We start from the raw sequence: 23568 nt of genomic DNA on the forward strand, positions 1-23568 counted from the left end.
TCCAGGCCCGGAATGTGATGGAGAATCTCCTGTTTAATCAGCTCAGTGAGAAGTTTCCAGAACTGGATGGAGCTCCTTGCCAGTCCGCACAACGTGATGCTTGTGTTTAATGAATCCGGACTTGAGGCGCTTCCATGGCTGGGAAATAGCCGGATATGAAGCCGACAGAACGCTTGGCGCAGCATCAAATGACTGAAGGACGGCCGGTAGCCAACCAAGTTCTCTATATGAGAGACTACTGGACGTCTGGCTCTGTGATCCGGAAATAAAGGACCTGGTCATAAAACTCCTTCGAGGAACGCCGGTCAGGGTGAAGGCGCAGGTAGAAGCCACAGGGGGCGCACACAGAATTACACTGATTCTGCTAAGTTAACGGTTGTCTATTTTAGCTTCACTTCTGACTACATATTCAGAAATGCCCGTCTGCTGTTAATGAGGTCGGTGCTGTATGATGGTTGATGGGACTACTGGTGACCTCACAACATTCAGCTCTATTCCTCTGCTGTTTAAGGGTTAGCAGACGCCATCATGGCTGCGGCAGGTGGATGCCAGCAATACGGTTCACGGAGCCTATGTATAAAGCTGTATAGTAGGGGGAAGTGTCGGCCGCCTTGTGTGTGTCGGGCTGGATGACGGCCTGCAGGGATACGCAGGTAACTCCGTATGGAAAGCCAATCAAATTTCAGTGCAGAAATCATCTGACTTCTGACTAAACTGCATGAAGGGGTTAAACACAAGTGTTTGCTGAGACCTGCAGATCAGATGTGAGTATTGATTTGTTTGTATTTAGTATACTATATACCCACAATGCACTTGTGTCTAACTACTTTATCAACTTAAGTCAAAGATCATGTGTTTTCTATACTACTATTTGATTGGCTCTACAAATAGGACTTGCAGAAGAGAAGGCTGAGAGGAGACCTAATAGCCGTCTACAAATATCTGAAGGGCTGTCACAGTGCAGAGGGATCAGCCCTATTCTCATCTGTACAAGGAAAGACTAGAAGCACTGGGAGGAAACTGAAAGGGAGGAGACACAGATTAGATATTAGACAGTGAGGGGATCAATGAGTGGAACAGGTTGCCACGGGAGGTGGGGAGTTCTCCTTCAATGGAAGTCTCCAGAGGTTGGACAGACATCTGGGATGATTTAGTGATCTCCTTCAATGGAAGTCTCCAGAGGCCGGACAGACATCTGTCTGGGATGATTTAGTGATCCTGCACTGAGCAGGGGGTTGGACCCGATGACCCCGGAGGACCCGATGACCCCGGAGGACCCAATCACCCCGGAGGACCCGATGACCCCGGAGCACCCGATGACCCCGGATGACCCTTCCAACTCTACCAGTCACTGATTCAATGATTAATACATCTATCTGCACTGCGGATGGCAATCATTACATTGTAAATCTACTGCTATACAAGTACTGACAGGCATATTACTGTCTCAGCAGTAAAGACTCAGGTCACACAATCGCATAAAAGTTTTAAAAAAGTTCAACTTCATCTTGGATCGTATCTGGGAGGGGAGATGAAATTACTCACTTAATGCCCCCGGATTTTTCGCCTGACTGGATCTTGATCTGCGGACCTTTTCCCAGCTTCTGCACATGTGCCCGTTTGCAAAATGGTGGCCGCATGCACAAAAGGATTGCCCAGGAAATGTAACATCTCCCTGCTCCTGGCTACTAAAGGTAGCTGAGAGCCTGTGGATGTCACGGGGGCCTCTGAGAGCGCTCCCTGGTCACATGATCGCCATTATCAAATGGTGTCAAAAGGTAGCGATCCCCCTTAGGCCGGTCTCACACAATGAGATAGGATTTGCAAATTCCACGTGTGTTTGATCCGCGGTAATGAGATCAATCAGATGCACGGATTACACAACTCCGCTCACATTAGCGGGTCGGAATTATGTTATCCACTCGCAGAAAACAGAACGCAGTGGGCTCTATTTTGGCGACATAGAGTCCATTGTGCTCCATGGCTGCTGATATACGTACAGCCCATATACAATTACATCATATACAGGCTGCGGGTACCCGGGTCATCGCTAAGCGACGGCGCGGGAAGTATAAACAAAGGTGTCCTGCGCATGACCGCCGGTGTGAGTCCGCAGTTATGTAAGTACACGGCCGGGCTCACAGCTGGGATCCGCTGCCGGCCTCCACAAGCTGATTCCACATCTGGGTCTGTGGGTGTCCCTCCATTACAGGCCGAGCCATGTGTCCTATAAGTAGATTGGAGCTATAATGGGGAAGAACTAGTGCTAGAACATTTGGGGGGCGTCCCCCCAGTTTATCCTGCTGTCATAAGATGGCATTTATGAAGAAAATCTTAATTTCACTTATTCTTCACAAGCTTCATAATAATTTTTGTGAAAAATTCTAGGGTGAGAATCCTCAGTACAGCCCTAGATGAATTCGTTAAGGGGACTAGTTTTAGAAATAGTGTTACTTGTGGGGGACGTTCTACCTTTTTTGCAGCTTCATGGCTCTATAAGTGGGCAATGGGGCCTGGAATATATCCAGCTGTGCCCTGAAATCCACCGGGTGTTCCTCCATTGTAGGCCGAGCCGCGTGTCCTGTAAGCAGATTAGGGCCACAATGGGGATGTCTCTGAACACGGGACAAACGGGGATCCATTTTGGGGTGCAACTGTTCATTCCTATGTCTGCTGTAGAAAGAAAACTCTTTTTAAAATGACACAATTGCCAAAAACATGAAAATCGTAATTTTTTCTTTCTGCTTTACGTAGATTCAAAAACTGCTGGGTCAAAATATGTAAATGTATATTTAGTCCTGGCTTTATCCCCCAGTTGGCCCGGGGCTCAGCCTGGACTTCACATATCAGTGGCCGGTGGGTGTAAGTCAGAGCAGGACGGGCTGATTGGGCGTACATGAAGCAGATTACTGCAGATTCTGCTGTCGGTCAAGGCCTAGTATCCTGGATCACAGCGAGCGGCCATGGAGATCTGCTGGTGTCCTGAAGATACTGATGGCATCAGGTGGCCGGCGGCCTGTAGAGCTCGGCTGATGATGGTTCGGATCAGTTTCATGTCTGTGCGCCCAGGATGGAGGCAGATTGTAATGCTTCTTGCTGGGATATAGAACAGTGTGTGTGGAGCGCCTCCTGGTGCTGTGAAGTTAATAGCACAGTGTATCATCATAGCCCGGGGGACATTAATGGCATTTATCTCAGTAGAGGCTACTTGGCTTAGAACGCTGAGAAACCACGTAAAATGTAAGATTGTGGCTGTTGTGCATCTAGACCGGACTGGGATAAGGCTGCGGCTGTAGTGCATCTAGACCGGACTGGGATAAGGCTGCGGCTGTAGTGCATCTAGACCGGACTGGGATAAGGCTGCGGCTGTAGTGCATCTAGACCGGACTGGGATAAGGCTGCGGCTGTAGTGCATCTAGACCGGACTGGGATAAGGCTGCGGCTGTAGTGCATCTAGCCCGGGCTGGGATAAGGTAATTCAGATATCATGGGACCGTATTCTATGAGCCAGAATGGCAAGCCGCTTTTAAGTGCTACTTCTACTATGACAAATACAAGCCGTGTATTACATAGATAGCCTTTTATTCCTTTTTATATGATGGTCCTTTTAAACAGGATGAGCTGTGGGGCAAATGATGCCGACACCCGTCCCAGTGATGCTCCCCGCTGCAGTGCTGTTACACAGGAGTGAGCATTGCCGGCATTATGGCAGAGCGGGCCGGGATGCGTCCTCCTCCCTCCTGTCTCCGTTCACTGTAAGCAGACAGTCATTCGGAGGCGACCGACTACTGTGTACACTAAACAATTCTGGTTCAGTCGCTGCATGCGTTTACATGGGAGGATTATTATTTAGAATCCCACGGGAGCGCAGGATTCTGAACGATAATCATCCCGCACAAGAGTGCTGACCTGGCAATAAGTTTAATGCATTGGCTAGATTTTGATGACTGCTTTCCTGTAATCCACCATGCATTTCTATGTCTTGATTTCCTGATTGTATTGCTGATTGTATGATAAAATATTAATTATTTGGTTTGGTAAAATATTTGTTCCTTCTTCCAGGTAAAGACTGCATGAAAAGCTCTCATGGACATCACCTTTTATCTGCCAATTGTTGTTCAGAATGTGGGAAATGTTTTAGCAGTAAATCATACCTAGCTAAACATTGGAGAATTCACACAGGAGAGAAACCGCATTCATGTTCAGAATGTGGGAAATGTTTTAGAATGAAATCATATCTTGTTACACATGAGAGAACTCACACAGGAGAGAAGCCGTATTCATGTTCAGAATGTGGGAAATGTTTTACAGATAAACGATCTCTCATTAAACATGAGAGAAGTCACACAGGAGAGAAACCATATTCATGTGCAGAATGTGGGAAACGTTTTACACAGAAATCACATCTGGTTACACATGAAAGAAGTCATACAGGAGAAAAGCCGTATCCTTGTTCAGATTGTGGAAAGAGTTTTAAAGATAAATCACATCATATTAAACATCAGAGAATTCACACAGGAGAGAAGCCGTATTCATGCTCGCAATGTGGAAAATGTTTTACAAATAAACGAAATCTTGTTGCACATGAGAGAAATCACACAGGAGAGAAGCCATATTCTTGTTCAGAATGTGGGAAATGCTTTAGCGTCAAATATGCTCTTGTTACACACAAGAAAAGTCATGAAGAACAGAAGCCATATTCATGTTCAGAATGTGGGAAATGCTTTAGCGTCAAATATGCTCTTGTTATACACAAGAAAAGTCATGGAGAAGAGAAGCCGTATTCATGTCTGGACTGTGGGGAATGGTTTATGCACAAAGATTCTCTTGTGGAACATCTAAGATCTCACACAGAAGAGAAGCCATTTTTATGTTCACAATGTGGGGAACGTTTTATGCTTAAAGGTCATCTTGAGAGACATCAGCGAATTCACACAGGGGAGACCCTATTTTCATGCTTAGAATGTGGAAGCTCCTTTACCCATAAATCAGATCTTGTTGAGCATCTCAGAAGTCACACAGGGGAGTAGCCGTTCGAAATGTGACAAATGTTTTTGCCAGAAATTGCGTCTTGTTAAACATCAGAGAAGTCACACAGAAGAAGCCATATTCATGTTCAGAATGGGGAAAATATGGCAGGTTTGGAGCTCCATTGTAGGACCTGCAGCCTCAGGATGCCTTCTGATGCCCGGCTACAATACAGAAGACAATGAGATTTTCTGTATTATCTCCATGACGGCTATTGTGTTAATGTCCGGAGTCGTCATCAATAACTCTCACCGGGACAGAGAAGGAATGAGGAATAGGGAGGGCTTATTGTGGAAGAATGACAAAAATTTTCCCATTAAATTGTTGCCAGTAAAATAACACTGCATTTACTTACAAGGGTTCTCCAGGAGCGCGAAATAGTTAAGTTGACCCACTGTGCTAGAACCCCTTCTTCCAGCTTAGTTCCAACACTCTGTCACTTGGTATCACCCTTCTCTGTGCACATCATGTCGTCTAGAGCACTGGCTGTTCGACTCATCTTAAAGAGACTTTCTCACCATCTTTTTGAAGTCCTCACTGAGAGAACCACAAAGTAGATCTCGTCCCACTGATTGCAGTGATACGTCTGCTGTGGGGATCTGTGCAGAAGTTTTAGAGAAAATTGCATTTTATTAGTAGTAGCCAGACCCAGAACTAGTCCTGCATATTCATGAGCTGCAGGCTAGCTACATCCACCCTGCCCTCCAGCCAGTGATTGGCATCTCTTTCTCTGCACAGTAATGACCAGACAGCAGTCAATCATTGGCAGGATGGTGAGTGTAGCTGGTCTGCAGCTCATAAATATCCAGGACTACTTCGTGTAGTCATCTATACTTATGCTGCTACCAAAACTCCAGCTCAGATCCACACAACAGACATATCAGAGTGACGGTCACTACCTCATGCTCACCTGAGAGAGAGGTGCAAAAGGATGGTGACAGTATCTTTAATAACTAATCCCAGCCCCTTCTGTCTTATGACCAGTGCAGAGACAGACAAGGGGGCTGGCTTAGTTAGTTAGATATGTCGAATAGCCAGCCCCTTCATGATGTAATGGACACAAATAGAGGGGTCACACCATGCAACAAAGTGCCATAACCAGGCTTAAAGAGGAGGGTCTGATACTGCGGGTCAATATAAGTATTTAGTGCCCCCGGAGGTGTCCTTAGTAATCTTGTCTGCTGCTCATTTTTTAAAAACTCTGAATAATGTAAAAAAATAAATACACTTAAAAACCATCCATACTGTCCTCAGAATTCCCTGCTGCCCCATTCTGAATTGTCCTTGGTCTCCCACTGGTCTCTACTTTCTGGACACGAAGAAGGTCTGCTAGGATCTCCCACCATGAACCCATCCTAACCGTATAGATGTGCGATCTGTAGACAAGTATAAACATACCTTTCTATCTCTCCAAACTCCTGCGCATCAGGCCCCCTGACATGGATGTTTGTTTCCAGGAGTTCATTACATACAAAATCGGCTCCAAACTGTGGTTGGAGCCTTCCATGCACTCTGACCGATCTGGTTGTCTTCCCTCGCTACTCAGGGACCCCACCCCTTCCCAAACGATGGCTGTAGCATGCTCTCCGACAGATATTGGGATTCTGGCACACAGATATTAGACATGGTGAAGGATTTGAAATGTAGTTGGTCCGTCTTGAGCAGCAGATTTCATGTGATCCTCAACTCCATCAGTTAAGGTAACGGAAATGTTCTGAAGGACCCTAAAGCTTGTAGCTGACAAGCGGTCAGACGCTCCCTGTCGCAGGCCCCCCGCCATGATGGCAGTAGATTCATGAAGCGGTTCTGTGACGTGTAAAAGGAAGAGAGCTGTAGAATCAGCGATTCTTCTCCGTTATGAAAACAATCCCGGTACTCATAAGAGGGATCACAGATCCAAGTATCGACTCCCTTTAAACAAACCTAGCAGATAAGGGTGGAGCCACAGTCATCATGGACTCCGAATTTTACGATGAAGAATCTCTTAAGAATACTAGGAAATAAGCAATACTACATGAAATTGGATAGGAGCCCAGCGGCAACCATAGTGACATTCCCCCAGTCATTAGTAGATTGAAGCCCTTTGTCATAATAGTATAACCAAAAGAGAGAGATTATTAAATACCCTGAGCTATTTTTACCATATTTTTACTTCTCAATTCACAAGGATTATTTAAGGGGTGGGCTCTGTAACAAGCACCCCCTCCGAGTACATAGATGACCAGTTACAGAGATCCGTAAGAAAACTTCCGGCTTCTATAAAAGACACTTGGCATTTTTTGAATCTAGTGAATAAAATTAAGTGGCAACAAGGTTACGTTTTATGCACCTTAGATGTGAAATCATCCCCCATAATGAAGGCCTGGAAGCAGATGATTCTTTTTTAGATAAAGATTCATGAATGACTAATCACCAAAAAAAGTTTACTCTGGACTCCCCTAAGGTTCATTTTAAATAATTTTATACTCCAATTGTATTCACAGAAAAGGGGTACCGCGATGGGTACTAAATTGGTGCTGGCCTACAGGAATTTGTTTATGGGGGCTTTTGAAACCAACATCTCAGACCCACGAATTATTTTTTACAGTAGATTCATAGACTTTATCTTTTTAATTTGCAATGGCAAAATGAATGACCTCAATGATTTTATAGGTAACTTGAATAATAATGATTGGCGATTGGAGTTCACTGGTAATTTTGATTAACAGAGACGAATCCTCCGCTGCAGACCCTGATCTTGTCAGCCATGGGGAAGAAGAGGACCTCTGATACACCGAGGCAGCAACAGAAATCCTCTGCACCGGGACTGGAGCATATTCTCCGGACGGCCTGCCGACACTGAGCGGGAAATCAAGTATGGTGCCACACCATGCTGTCCGTGGAGTGGCTGAGAAGGAGATCATGGTGCAGCTTATAGAGGAGAGGGCCCCTGCAAGTCCGGCATTAGCAGCAGTGGAGCAGCAGGGGGAGACTCCAGGGGACCCTAGAAGGTACTATCCCTTGCAGCGGGTAGTGGCGGCTGGATGGAGGAAGGGGGGAGGGGCAGCCATGGCCCCTATTGAGGAGACGTTCTGCACCCTTTCAAAGTTCAACTCCCCTAAGCAGTTCTCAGAGCCCCTGGAGTCTGTTGATACTGCAATGGAGACCCCCAGCCAGGACCCTTTAGACCAGTACACTGGCTCACAACACCCCACAATGAGGGCAGTGAGAAGGAACCCCACAGTGAGAAGGAACACGTGAGCCCTGACCCAGAGAGTGATCAGGAAGAGCTGCAACCGCTAATCGCCCCCCCCCCCCCCCGCAAAGGTCCCCCCAGGGTTCATGCCAGCCAGCAACCTCCGTCAAGCCTGCAGGTCGAGAGGGAGAAGGACCCTGCAAAAAGGGAAAGTCTGGTGGGAGGTCGTGGGGGCAGCATGCACCTTGAGACCTGGGCCCACAACGCAATCCAGCCCTCTGGTGCCCATGGGTGCTCATGGAATTGAGGATGATTGGGACTAGAGGGCTCATCTAAAAGCTATACCCATGAACTTGGAAATGAACTCTGTTACAGAAACTAGATACAGCGCATAAACAAGATATAGCCGTGCTCCACAGGGACACAAGGCATGTGGGGCAGAGGGTGGTGGAGATGGAAGAGACCCAGGATAAGTTGCAGAACACCATGGAAGAACATGCGCAAATCCTGGAAGCGCAAGCTCACCAAATTGCAGAGCTGACCAATCATATCGACACTATTGAAAACCTCAATAGGCACAATAATCTCTGTATAAGAGGTCTCTCTGAGGAGGTGGGCAACAGTCAACTTGTGGACTGGGTCACTGAATTCTTTAACTATTTCTTGGGTAGACTCCTAGCTACGACTCTTGAATTAGATAGAGTTCTCCGCGCACTCGGCCTGAAGCCTACAGATCCCTCAATACCCAGAGACATGCTATGCTGGATTCACTTTTATAGAGAAAAAGAACAAATTCTGCAAAAGACACGTGAAGCTGGAGATTTGGAGTTCCGGGGTTTCTGGTAATGTATGAAGTACATCCCTCCTACGGCTGCGCCCCCTAACAGGGGAACTCTGAGCCTGGCCACTGAGGCACCGCTCATCAGCGCCGCGGCCCCCACCGGCCCGGACACCGACCACACCACAGGAGGGACATATTTCTTTAGCAAAGATTTATGAAAAACCTTATGAATCCTCCATGACTCCGGTAACGCCAACTCAAAGGCCACCAGATTGATGACTCTGGTAACAGGGAAAGGTCCCACAAAACGTGGGGCTAATTTCAATGTAGGGACCTTCAATCTCAAATTCTTGGAGAATAGATAAACCAACTGACCAACGGAGAAGGAATCCGAGATGGTGCGTCTATTAGCACCACCCTCTAACATAACTCTCCTGGCCTGTTCTAAATTCCGTCGGACGTCACCCCAAACCTCTTGAAGCTTAGCAATTTGAGCTTCAGCTATGGGATTCTCAGAAACCCCCAAAGAATATCTGGGGGGATAACCCGCATTACAGAAAAACGGCAATGTGCCAGATGTGGAATTGCAGTGGTTATTAATAGCAAATTCTGCCAATGCCAAAAACTGCCCACTGCTGTTGCCGATCGCTCACATAAAGCCTGAGATACTGAATAAGTTCTTAGTTCATGCGTTTTGTCTGCCCATTGGATTCAGGGTGAAAGGCTGTGGAGAAGGACAACCCCACTCCCAAGTTCTTACAGAACGCACGCCAAAAACGGGCCACAAATTGTACCCCCCGATCAGACAGTACGTAATCGGGGATGCCATGTGATAGGGAAATTCAGTTGTTCCGTCAATATGCTGTGAGGTGGTTATGGCCAAATCAGAGGTGGTTATGGCGTCCGCCGTGAGAAAGCAGTGACACAGACAGGTCTATGCGCAAAGCAATCTACCTTTATTACATATGTCACAATTTATATAGTAACATGACGCAGGGCGGCTTTATGCCTGATCAGCGTGTTTTCACATAAACATACATTATTTCTTAGAGATGTTCTCTTTAGATTGTACAACTTTTCACATTCCAATATTACATTCCGTTGGCGGTTCCAGTTAAACAAGATATGCGATTAGTAAATATTGCTGAGTTGTACTGCTAGCAGTCTGCCCAGAAAATCCTGTTTAGCCGTGTCAAGAAGTGGTAGACAAATTCATATTCAGACCTGAAACCTTCACAAATCCCCCATTTAAAATTGTCCATCGAGAAAGAGTCCATAAGATGATGGTACATTCGAGGGTTCTATTCCACCCATGCCAGACTTATCTACTATATTCTTCAATTCTTCTTGCCGGATTAACATCAAAAAGGCTCTTTAAGATGGCTGTTTTAATGATATCGTAGGGGAAGCATCTCCAAATTATTGGCTTGTCTTCTCATATTGCAGAACATCCAGAAATTGCAAACACTCAAAATAACAAACGGAGTAAAAAGTAATAATAAAGGATGCAATACAAAATTCATAACTGTTCCTGCTGTGGGCGACCAACCTGTGAATACATCATACCAATGGTGCCCTGTATCCACCCTGTATCTTTGTACCTATGCTGATAAGTTCATCTGCCACCCAAACCGTCTGTTTCTCCAAATCTACCAATGTCAGATTAATGACTTCTAAATGCTTCTTCATGTGCTCAGTGCTTCTCATAACGTTAATTACCTGCTGAAGTGATATTGTTATATCAGACATCGGTAACATGTCTGGATGCCAATAATATATTAACGGTATTTCAGTATCAGGGAGGAAAGTATAAACTTCTGCAAACCAGTATAACAGGGACACATTCTGTAAGCATCCTGAGAAGGGTGTGGTCATATTGTACATGGAAGTGGTGTTACCATACAAACATATTGTGGTCCTAGTTCTATCATCATGTGATAAGTAATTGGCAACACCGTCCAGTCACATATACTGACTGTATGATATAACAAACATGGCTCATATTGTGCTGTCCCCTGACCACAAACTAGACCATCTAAGGTCTTTTCGCAGGTGCCTATTTATGTGTCTAATTATTTGTATCCACCATTACATTTAAGTAATCAGTGTTGTGCTGGGTATAGTGGTGGACCAAATATCACAGGTGACACTATAAACTTGCACATCAGATTGGTGCTTTTCACCTGTAAATCTATCATAGAGCCTTACAATACTCAGTTGTGCATTCTACACTGTCTATTCAGGCTGTATCCATGCTCCCTTAGGTATCATATTTTTGAATTTATTTCTCCATAATCTTTCATTATTGGTCATGAGGTCCGACTGCGCTTTGTCTCTCTCGTGTAGCATATACATATATTGCAGATTACATTGTGTGTATTTTTTTAACATCGCTTACATTTGCAAATACATTATATTGTAATGCAAAGCTCAAATTAAAAAGAGTTAATACATCTTTATCATAACCGAGCATAAGGTGTTGGGGGAGGAACAAGGAAGGCGTCCATCGTGCCTGAACATTCACCAATTTAGGAACATCCTGTCCTCCCCCAGCCATTTTATTCTTCATCACCTCTAAATCTATAGAGTCCAGTACCCCTCCACCCGTACCAATTCCCCCTAATAGGGTATCATACCATTCTCATCTTACTCTGGTGCAGGGCTTCATTGCCAGTAAAGAAATATTACCATGCACAATGGTTTTCCGGCTCTTTGTGGACACAGTCATACAGGTATGTGGTATTCGTACCATATTATCATCGCGTACTTTCGGTCTCATATCTAACACGGTTAGTCTCCCCAGACTGTACGATTTGTTATGCTGGTAGCATTTAGACATAGTACTGTATATTAATGCCACCGGCGCCTCTTATGTTCCTTTTACATTCTAGTGACCTCATTACTCTATAATAACCATATTGATGATCTAGTTCAGCCATACATTCTTGATCTTCGGAAAAACATTCTATTTTTACCAAACTGTGTGCATGTAAACTCATGTCTCTCCCCTCTACAGTTTGATAGTAGGATCGTCCTGTAAACCCTACTGTGGGGCTATATAGTGCTCTAATCCCCTTTATAGTACAATTTGCAAACACACATTGGGAGTTAGCTGCACACGTAAAGTTATCCTGTGTACGTATTTCTATATGAGACTTCCATCCCCAACTATGAGTCATCTGCCCATCTTCCTCTGCCCTCTTTACTATTCTTAACAGTCCTCCAGGGGTTACCGCATAGACTCTTGTGTACAGTATCAGTATACCTGATAACACACAAGCTAACCACCTCATTTTGCACTTTCTTACAATGAGAGGCTTGTACCCAGTTAGTTTTGCCTTCCAATTTGACAGAAGTGCTTGTCAATAGCACCTGATACAGACCAGCAAACCTGGGCTTTAAAGCCCTCCTTATGTGTCTCTTTGTCACTACCCAATCTCCGGGCTGCAGATCGTGCGTTCCTTCAAGAGAATTTGGATCTGGAATTGAAGAAAACACTTGGTTGTGTGTTGCTTTTAGGCGTGCATTTAAGGACATAACATAGTCAGTTAGCGCACCATACTGGGCCTGCAGCAGCTGTGGAAAGTACAGACCCAACCTTGGTGCACACCTAAACAAGATTTCATATGGTGATAACCCTGTGTTTCTGTTAGGCACATATCTGACTGAGAAAAGGGCCAATGGGAGGCACTCAGTCCATGGTTTGCCTGTTACTTTCATTGCTTTCTGTATTTTTAGCTTTAGGGTACCATTCATCCTTTCTACCTTCACACTACTTTATGGATGATAAGGTGTGTGAAATGCCTGGGAGATACCCAGGACAGACATGATGTGTTGCATTATTTCACCTGTGAAATGTGTACCCCTGTTTGACTCGATTACCTCTGGTACCCCATACCTGCAGATTACCTCATTCATGAGCTTCTTTGCAGTGATCTGTGCAGTTGCCTTGGTAACAGGGTCAGCCTCCAACCTGAAAAGACATCAACAACAACAAGCACGTATTCATACTTCCCAACACGTGGGAGCTGAATGTAGTCAATTTGCAATCCCTGAAATGGGTAGAGTGGCCCCGGCAAGTGTTATGTGGCAAATTTTACTTCTGCCCTGTTGCCTATGGCACAGATCATGCAAGACTGGACAAATGATGTAGCAGCTACAAAGAACCCAGAGACCACCCGTTCTCTCTCAAGCATCAGTAGCATAGCTGCCTTCGATAGGTGAGTCTTTCCATGGATCAGCTGGGCCATGCTACTGTACATACTGGACTGCTTGGAATGAATAAAAGAATGAAATTCAAGCAATTTTCCTGACTTTCTGTATCATCCCGGGAGCCTGTGCTGTCATCCAAAACCATCTACTATACAGTTTCTTTTGGGTCCCTTGTGTCCAGGATCCGGAAGGCAAGCACGGCGAGTATCAGTGATTCCTCCGCACCTGCATAGCGGTGTTTTTGTTTGGTGCTGCTGTGTGATTATATTTTTGCTACGTTCTAGACCAATTAAAAATATCTTACCACTTCTTAATTCTCTATGTTTCATTTTATCCCAATCTGTGCCACAATAGTCTTTCACATAATTTAGGATTATAGTTCCCACTGCCTCCCCTGTTTTCAAGATAGAGGACCCAGATCAGCTGATGTTACAGAGTATGTGTCTTGTATTTGTGCTATCTGTCTAAAAAAAAAGGCATAGGTCTGGTCATGGGGTCTGGTAATTGCTGTATGAGCGACATATGCTCTTGTGGCGTCCATGGTTTATATTGGACTTTTTGTGATGTTGCATCATATTGGCTCCTTCTGCCTTCCGCCTGTGTTACATCTGCTTCTATACCACCCTTCGCTCCCTGCATCTCCTCCTTGTCCTCTTCCTCATGCTTCCACTCACTAGCCTTGGATCTAGTGAGCATAGGCATAACTGGTCTGTGCCGAGGAGCTCCGCAAGCAGTGCAGCTCTCTCCCCAATCCGGGTGTTGGTGTCCACAATGCCAGCAGGTCCATCCCTCCGGTCCAATGTTTGACTTTGAAGTGGATGGCTTGGCATAGATTGGGGGGGAGCAGACGGTTGGAATTGAGATGAAGGAGGTGGAAGGGGGAACTGACCTGACAATGGGGGAGCATAATATACCTGTGCTTTGAAATATTTTCTCATTTCATTTTCAGTAAAGATGAGCGAGCACCAAAATGCTCGGGTGCTCGTTGCTTGAGTCGAACTTTTCGCGATGCTCGAGAGCTCTTTTCGAGTAATGAACACCATTGAAGTCAATGGGCGACTCGAGCATTTTTGTATATGACCGATGCTCTGCATAGGTCTTCACTTGTGAAACTCTGGAAAACATCCGAAAGTCATGGAAACACCACAGAAACGGATAGGGCAGGGCAGTGGCAGCATGCAGGGCTGCATCTCAGGCTCCCAGGTCCCACTATTAAGCCACAATAGGGGCAAGAGTCTCCCCCCCCCCCTAACAATTTTTACTTCGGACAAACCCTCATTAGCAAGGTACACCTTAGCTAAGCACCACACTACCTGCAACCAAGCACAATCACTGCCTGCGGGACACACCACTGCCTCTTCTCCTGGGTTACATGCTGCCCAACCCCCCCACACGACCCTGCGTCCACAGCGCACACAAAAGTTTCCCTGCGCAGACTTCAGCTGGCCTCATGCCACACACTCTCTTCATAGCTAGACCACCCTCATGTCTATTTCCAAGTGCACCTGCAATGAGGAGGAACTGGAGGCACACACTGCAGAGGGTTGGCAGGGCCAGGCAGCGACCCTCTTTGAAAGGGGGGGGGGGGGTCGATAGCCCACAATGCTGTTGAGAATCGATAATAAATTGACGTACGATCATTCCAATCCCGTGCCACCTCCGTCACAAAATAGTCAGGAGCTGCAAATTTGGTCATAAAGGGGACTTAGGTGCCAGCACTTCCACACATCTCCACAATGCAGCAATATACTGTGTGGGAAGCACGTGACTGGGCCCAGGGTCAGGCTCGGTCCCAGCCTCCACCTTGTGTGACCCAAGGTGCCGTGACTTACATAGCAATGGGAAATCCATGTGTCCCCACACAATTCATTCTGTGTAGGTGTTAGATAGCTCAACACCGCAATGGAAAGTCTTTGAGTTCCTTGGGCTCGCCTATGCTGTCGGTGCACAAAGATGGTATTACACAAGAAGAAATCAGAGCGCCAAACATGGCAGAGTTTCACCCCGCCAAGGACCTCGGTCCACATTTCTACCCTAGTCAGTCAGTGTATTTGTGCCAGACAGGTAAAGCAACGCAATGGGAACTCATAGCACTGGGAAAATCTATGTGCCCACACAGTATTCATTCTGTGTAGGTGTCGGATAGCTCAATTGACACCGCAAGGGGAAAGCCATCTGCATTCTGCACCCTACCCAAGTCAGTCAGTGACTTTGTGCCAGACAGGTAAAACACCGCTATGGGAAGTCTTTGTGCACCCACAGCATAGGCGAGCCGAAGGAACCAAAAGAAAGTAATAAACATGAAGAAATCAGTGCCCAAACATGGCAGACTTTCACTTCGTCGAGGACATAGGTCACTGCACACACCCTCAGCAAACGCGGGCATGAAGCGGACTCCGATGCTAGTACAGCTGTGAACGTCTCATTAATGCAGTTACGTTTTCTTTCACCGCTCCAAAGACTGGATTTACCTGGAACAAGTTCCACAGGCCCAACCTGGCGCAGTTGCAGTTACCCCAGGACATAGGCCTCAGCCCACACCCTCAGCAAATGCGGGCATGAAGCGGACTCCGATGCTAGTAGAGCTGTGAAGGTTTCATTAAATCAGTTACGTTTTCTTTCACCACTCCAAAGACTGCATTAATGAGGAAAAAGTTCCACAGGCCCAACCTGGTGCAGTTGCAGTTCCCCTAGAACATAGGCCTCAGCCCACACCCTCAGCAATCGTGGGCATAAAGCGGACTTCGATGCTAGTACAGCTGTGAAGGTCTCATTAAATCAGTTATGTTTTCTTTCACCACTCCAAAGACTGGATTAACCAGGAACAAGTTCCACAGGCCCGACCTGGCGCAGTTGCATTTTCCCCAGGACATAGGCCTCAGCCCACACCCTCAGCAATCGTGGGCATAAAGCGGACTTTGATGCTAGTACATCTGTGAAGGTCTCAGTAAATCAGTTACGTTTTCTTTCACTGCTCCAAAGACTGGATTAACCTGGAACAAGTTCCACAGGCCCGACCTGGCGCAGTTGCAGTTCCCCCAGGACATAGGCCTCAGCCCACACCCTCAGCAATCGGGGGCATGAAGCGGACTCCGATGCTAGTACAGCAGTGAACGTCTCATTAATGCAGTAATGCTCGTCTTCTTTGGTCCAAACCAGTGTCTCAGATAACTGTAGTAACATGGGAGAAAATACATGATGCCCAGTTCTGTAGCAGCAGTATAGGCAGACCCCAGTACCATTTCTGTAGTAGAAGTATAGGCAGACCACAGTAACATTTCTGTAGCAGCAGTATAGACAGACCCCTATAACATTTCTGTGGCAGCAGTATAGGCAGACCCCTGTAACATTTTTGTAGCAGCAATATAGGCAGACCCCAGTAATATTTCGGTAGTGGAAGTATAGGCAGACCCCTGTAACATTTCAGTAGTAACAGTATAGGCAGACTCCAGTAACATTTTTGTAGCAGCAATATAGGCAGACCCCTGTAACATTTTTGTAGCAGCAGTATAGGCAGACCCCAGTAACATTTCGGTAGTAGAAGTATAGGCAGACCCCTGTAACATTTCAGTAGTAACAGTATAGGCAGACCCCAGTAACATTTCTGTAGCAGAGGTATCGGCAGACCCCTGTAACATTTATGTGGCAGAAGTATAGGCTGACCCCTGTAACATTTCTGTAGCAGAAGTATAGGCAGACCCCAGTAACATTTCTGTAGTAACAGTATAGACAGACCCCAGTAACATTTCTGTAGCAGAAGTATAGGCAGATCCCTGTAACATTTATGTGACAGAAATATAGGCAGACCCCTGTAACATTTCTGTAGCTGAAGTAGAGACAGACCCCAGTAACATTTCCGTAGCAGAAGTATCGGCAGACCCCTATAACATTTATGTGGCAGAAGTATAGGCAGACCCCTGTAACATTTTTCTAGCAGAAGTATAGGCAGACCCCTGTAACATTTCTGTAGCAGACGTATAGGAAGCCCCCTGTAACATTTCTGTAGCAGAAGTATAGGCAGACCCCAGTAACATTTCTGTAGTAACAGTATAGACAGACCCCAGTAACATTTCTGTGGCAGAAGTATAGGCAGACCCCAGTAACATTTTTGTAGCAGAAGTATAGGCAGACCCCTGTAACATTTATGTGGCAGAAGTATAGGCAGACCCCAGTAACACTTATGTAGCAGAAGTATAGGTAGACCCCTGAAACATTCCTGTAGCAGGAGTATAGGCAGACCCCTGTAACATTTATGTGGCAGAAGTATAGGCAGACCCCAGTAACATTTATGTAGCAGAAGTCTAGGCAGACCCCAGTAACATTTATGTAGCAGAAGTATAGTCATACCCCAGTAAAATTTCTGTAGCAAGAGTATAGGCGAACCCCTGAAAATTGGGGTACCATGACTGTAGGCGAAGGCCAGAAAAATTAGTTAGTGAAGAGTATAGGCAAGGGCCAGAAAAATTAGAGTACCAAGAGTACAAATGTACCTCTGAAAAATTGCTCAACCAAGAGGGCAGGTGAAACCCATAAATATTTTTTTAAAGATACAGCTCGCTGTTGCTTAATTTGTAACAGAGCCTGGAGGCAGCCCTGTTCAAAAAATTGGTTCATATTAAAGTATCGATACTTTTAAAACTTTGAAAAATTGGAAAAAAATTGTTAGATGAGCCTTTTGGGCCGCAGAAAAATTGGCAGTTCAGCGCGATGACATGATGTTTCAGGAGGAGGAGGACTAATATCAGAGACAAATCGACAAAGCTAAATGCCCCTTTTTTCCCGGTGATAGAGAAGAATGCTTTTATCTGCGGTTGCAGCGAAAAGAATCTTTAGGTTCCGCTGCTCTCCGCCGGTGGAGAACAGAAGTCTGGGGAAATCCAGGCTTTGTTCATCTTTTCGAGTGTAAGCATGTCGGCACTGGTAGTTGACAGGCAGGAACGCTTATCCGTGATGATTCCCCCAGCTGCACTAAACACCCTCTCTGACAAGACACTAGCAGCAGGGCAAGCCAGCACCTCCAGGGCATACAGCGCAAGTTCAGGCCACGTGTCCAGCTTTGACACCCAATAGTTGTATGGAGCGGAGGCATCACGGAGGACGGTGGTATGATCGGCTACGTACTCCCTCACCATCTTTTTACTCAGCCTTGACTGGGGAGTGGTGACACAGTCTTGCTGGGGAGCCATAAAGCTGGCAAAGGCCTTGGAGAGTGTTCCCCTGCCTGCGCTGAACATGCTGCCTGATCTCCACGCCTCCCCTGCTACTTGGCCCTCGGAACTACGCCTTCTGCCACTAGCGCTGTCAGATGAGAAGTTTAGCATCACTTTGTTCACCAGGGCCCTGTGGTATTGCATCACTCTCGTACCCCTTTCCTCTTCGGGAATGAGAGTGGAAAGGTTCTCCTTGTATCGTGGGTCGAGAAGGGTGTACACCCAGTAATCTGTGTTGGCCAGAATGCGTCTAACGCGAGGATCACGAGAAAGGCAGCCTAACATGAAGTCAGCCATGTGTGCCACGGTGCCAGTACGCAAGACATGGCTGTCCTCACTAGGAAGATGACTTTCAGGATCCTCCTCCTCCACAGCCCATACACGCTGAACAGATGAGAGGCAAGCAGCATGGGTACCCTCTGCAGTGTGCCCAGCTGTCTCTTCCCCCTCCTCCTGCTCCTCCGCCTCCTCCTCCTCCTCCTCCTCCAAAACGCGCTGAGATATAGGCATGAGGGTGGTCTGGCTATCAAGCGACATACTGTCATCCCCTGTCTCCTGTTCCAACCGCAAAGCGTCGGCCTTTATGTCTTGCAGCGAACTTCTCAGCAGACAAAGCAGCAGTATGGTAACGCTAATGATTGCAGCATCGCCGCTCACCATCTGGGTAGACTCCTCAAAGTTTCCGAGGACCTGGCAGATGTCTGCCATCCAGGCCCACTCCTCGGTAAAGAATTGGGGAGGCTAACTACCACTTCGCCGCCCATGTTGGAGTTGGTATTCCACTATTGCTCTATGCTGCTCATAGAGCGCGGCCAACATGTGCAGCATAGAATTCCACCGTGTGGGCACGTCGCACAGTAGTCGGGGCTCTGGCAGATTAAACCGATGTTGCAGGGTCCTCAGGGTGGTAGCGTCCGTGGTGGACTTGCGGAAATGTGCGCAGACGCGGCGCACCTTACCGAGCAGGTCAGACAAGTTGGGGTAGTTTTTCAAAAACCGGCGAACCACCAGATTGAAGACGTGGGCCAGGCATGGCACGTGTGTGAGGCTGCCGAGCTGCAGAGCCGCTACCAGGTTACGGCCGTTGTCACACAAGACCATGCCCGGTTGGAGGCTCAGCGGCGAAAGCCAGAGGTCGATCTGCTCTGTCAGACCCTGCAATAGTTCGGGGGCCGTGTGTCTCTTGTCACCTAAGCTGAGTAGTTTCAGCACGGCCTGCTGATGCTTGCCCACCGCTGTGCTGCCACGCTGCGCCACACCGACTGCTGGCAATAAGCTGCCTACACTTCTTAATTGAGAGGTAGAGGTTGCTTAGGAAAGGAGAAGGGGGAGGGTTTAGAGGAGGTGGCATAGACCGCCGCAGATACCAGCACCGAGGTAGGACCCGCTATTCTGGGTGTGGGTAGGATGTGATCGGTCCCAGCCTCCACCAAATTCACCCAATGTGCTGTCCGGGAGATATAGTGGCCCTGCCCGCCAGTACTTGTCCACGTGTCTGTGGTTAAGTGGACCTTCCAAGTAACCGCGTTGGTGAGGGCACGACTTATGTTGCGGGAGACGTGCTGGTGTAGGGCTAGGATGGCACACCGGGAAAAATAGTGGCGACTGGGGACCGAGTAGCGTGGGACCGCTGCCGCCATCATGTTTTTGAAAGCCTCCGTTTCCACAAGCCTGTACGGCAGCATCTCCAGGCTGATTAATTTGGCAATGTGCACGTTTAAAGCTTGTGCATGCGGGTGTGTGGCGACGTATTTACGCTTTCGCTCCAACGCTTGTGCTAGCGACAGTTGAACGCTGCGCTGAGAGACATTGCTGGATAGGGTCGAGGACAGTGGGGGTGAGGGTGTGGGTGCAGGCCAGGAGGCGCTCGTGCCTGTGTCCTGAGAGGGGGGTTGGATCTCAGTGGCAGGTTGGGGCACAGGGGGAGAGGCAGTGGTGCGACCCGGAGGCGGTGAACAACCTTCATCCCACCTTGTGGGGTGCTTGGCCATCATATGCCTGTGCATGCTGGTGGTGGTGAGGCTGGTACTGGTGGCTCCCCGGCTGATCTTGGCGGGACACAGGTTGCACAGCACTGTTCGTTGGTCGTCCGCGCTCTCACTGAAAAACATCCACACCTTTGAACACCTAGCCCTCTGCACGGAGGCTTGGCGCGAGGGTGTGCTTTGGGAAACAGTTGGGGGATTCTTCGCTCTGGCCCTGCCTCTACCCCTAGCCACCCCACTGCCTCTTCCAACCTGTCCTGCTGCTGCACTTGCCTCCCCCTCTGAAGACCTGTCCTCAGTAGGCTTAGCAAACCAGGTGGGGTCAGTCATCTCATCGTCCAGCTGCTCTTCCTCCGAATCCTCTGTGCGCTCGTCCCTCGGACTTACTGCCCTTACTACTACCTCACTGATAGACAACTGTGTTTCATCATCATCATCATCTTCCTCACCCACTGAAAGCTCTTGAGACAGTTGCCGGAAGTCCCCAGCCTCATCACCCGGACCCCGGGAACTTTCCAAAGGTTGGGCATCGGTCACGACAAACTCCTCAGGTGAGAAAGGAACCATTTTTTCCCACTCAAGGCAGGGACCCGAGAACAGTTCCTGGGAGTCTGCCTACTCATCAGAATGTGTCATTTTCATGGAGTGAGGAGGCTGGGAGGAAGGAGGAGCAGCAGCCAGAGGATTCAGAGTTGCAGCAGTGGACTGCGTAGAAGAGTCGGTGGTCGATAGATTGCTGGATGCACTTTCTGCCATCCACGACAGGACCTGCTCACACTGCTCTGTTTGTAATAAAGGTCTACCACGTGGATCCATAAATTGTGATATGAAGCTGGGGACCCTAGAAACTTGCCTCTCTCCTAATCCCGCAGCAGCCGGCTGTGATTCAAACTGGACCAGGAACTCGGCCTGTGCCCACACCCTCACTTGGACCTCCGCGCCCTTGACCCTTACCCCTACCCCTCATCATGGCAGATTACGAATAGAGCAGGGGCCAAATAAATTACCCCACTGTACAGCGCTGACAACTGTGGCTTAATTCACCGCACACAGAGACTTGTAGATAGCGGAGGCTCTATGCTGTGACCTCTGTCTTGCGCTGATACCTAGGGGTAATTTACCGCTCGCAGAGACTTGTAGATAATAGAGGCTGTGTGGAGTGGGAGAAGACTGTAAAGCCAGTGAATAGTGCTGGTAACTGCGGCGATCTCAACCCCACCAAGGAAAGGGTATTGTGAGACGCTCTGCACAGCGGCAGAGCTGAAATACTTTGCAGTGGCCCCGGTAATATTACAGTACTGTTTAGCGGTGAGACCGCGGTCTAATTCACTGCAGACACACAACGGTATAAATAAGCATGGAATTATTGCGCTCACTTTCACGCTGAGAGCGGAATTGTAACGCAAACTCCAGCGAGAAAAAAAATTACGGAAGGCTGCAAACAGGCCTAGCTGCGTAATAGTGAAGCACTACAACTCCCAGCAGCTACCCTGTAAAGTGCACATGGTCAGATGCAGTCCAACGAAGGAGCTTTAGTTTTTTAAAAAAAAAAAGAATACAGGCTGTATACTGTCTATATCACTTTCCCTCTATAAGTGGCTGTGTTGGCCGTACGCTGTGCGTATAATTCACTGCAGACACCGACCGGAGTAAATAATTATGGAATTATTTGCGCTCACTTTCACGCAGAGAGCGGTATTGTAACACAAAAAATTATACAGAAGGCTGCAAACAGGCCTAGCTGTGTAATACTGAAGCACTACAACTCCCAGCAGACACCCAGTAAAATTCACAAATTCAGATGTAGCCCTAAGAAGGACCGTTGGGGTTCTTGAAGACAGCACTTCTGCTAACACTTTCTCTATATCAGCAGCAGCACTTTCCTTATACTCTCCCAGTGTGTGTCTGAGGCGAGCCGCGGGCGGGACCACTTTAAATACTCAGCGGTCACTTCATCTCGCCAGCCACTCACTGCAGGGAGGTGGGATAGGGCTGGAACGTCACAGCAGGAAGTGGTAATGCCTTCCCTGCATGTCTATTGGCTAGAAAATGGCGCTAAACATGCAGGGAAGAAAAAGGAATTGACTCGAGTACCGCGTGGTGCTCGTCTCGAGTAACGAGCATCGCAAGCACCCTAATGCTTGAACAAGCATCAAGCTTGGACGAGTCTGCTCGCTCATCTCTAATTTTCAGCCATTGAACAGTATATATTTCATATAATACAACATACGGGCCCGTCCTGTGCAGCCAAATATAACCAATTCTCAAATCACATTTCTTTGCAGAGACTAGTAGGCCCTCTACAGCACAGTACCCCCCCCCCCTTCCCACACACACACACCCTTTGGAATTTAACTTATCTCCTATAGCACACAGAAACTTCTCCAGACAAATAGTAGAACTGTATAACAGGCTCCACTGCCTATAACCATCTTCTATTATGTGCAAATAGCCTGGACTGTGGGTCTATTTAGACTTAACCTAGAGTGTAATGTGCTTGCCCCACCTTACAAAACTGCAAATTCACACTCACTGGGGTTTTATTCATTCCTATACGGACTGATATGTTTATCATGTGAAGTAGAAACTGGGATTGTATTTACTGTACATAGGACTGCCGACAGCGGACAAAACATATATATATAAGTAAAACTCTTATGTACCGCGGATTTTCCATGTTTTGTCCAGTATCGGTTATCCAACAACAAACACAATACAACTTATGTCCATGTCCACCCACATACTTAGATTCACCACTTCAGTTAGCAACTATTATCACTGTTAAACCTTCTTCTATATCTTTACTTGCATTTTTCCAACTATTCTACATTTCCTGTAGTCCATTATCTTTTACCCATCCAGCATGACTTTCTGCAAATCTATCCCAATGCTGGGGTCTAATACTCCTGTTCCTTCATATCCTACGTGTGTTAACCATTTATCACATCCTCTACTTATTGCATCCATGCCTTCTTTGTTTCACTTTTTTCCCTGCAGTCTTCCACACCTTATCCTCTCTACCAGCAGTATTGCCAATGGCTGGCGTCTTATGTATACCAAGAGGCCTATTATTTTTATTGTTTCACACACATAAAACAATCCCCTGGCCGTTGAAATATACAAACGGAACCGCAGGGGGCCCTGTCCATAATCGTGGCCTTGTTAGGGACTCCTTTC

General features: G+C 47.1%; 1 protein-coding gene across 5 annotated transcripts in view; it reads left to right on the plus strand.

Moving 5' to 3' along the window:
* LOC136572290 (zinc finger protein 585A-like) overlaps positions 1-23568 on the plus strand; it is a 335481-nt gene that overhangs the window by 65876 nt on the left and 246037 nt on the right. The gene's annotated exons all lie outside the window — the stretch shown is intronic.

Source organism: Eleutherodactylus coqui, chromosome 7 (genome assembly GCF_035609145.1).
Source record: "Eleutherodactylus coqui strain aEleCoq1 chromosome 7, aEleCoq1.hap1, whole genome shotgun sequence".
In the NCBI taxonomy this organism is placed as follows: Eukaryota; Metazoa; Chordata; class Amphibia; order Anura; family Eleutherodactylidae; genus Eleutherodactylus; species Eleutherodactylus coqui.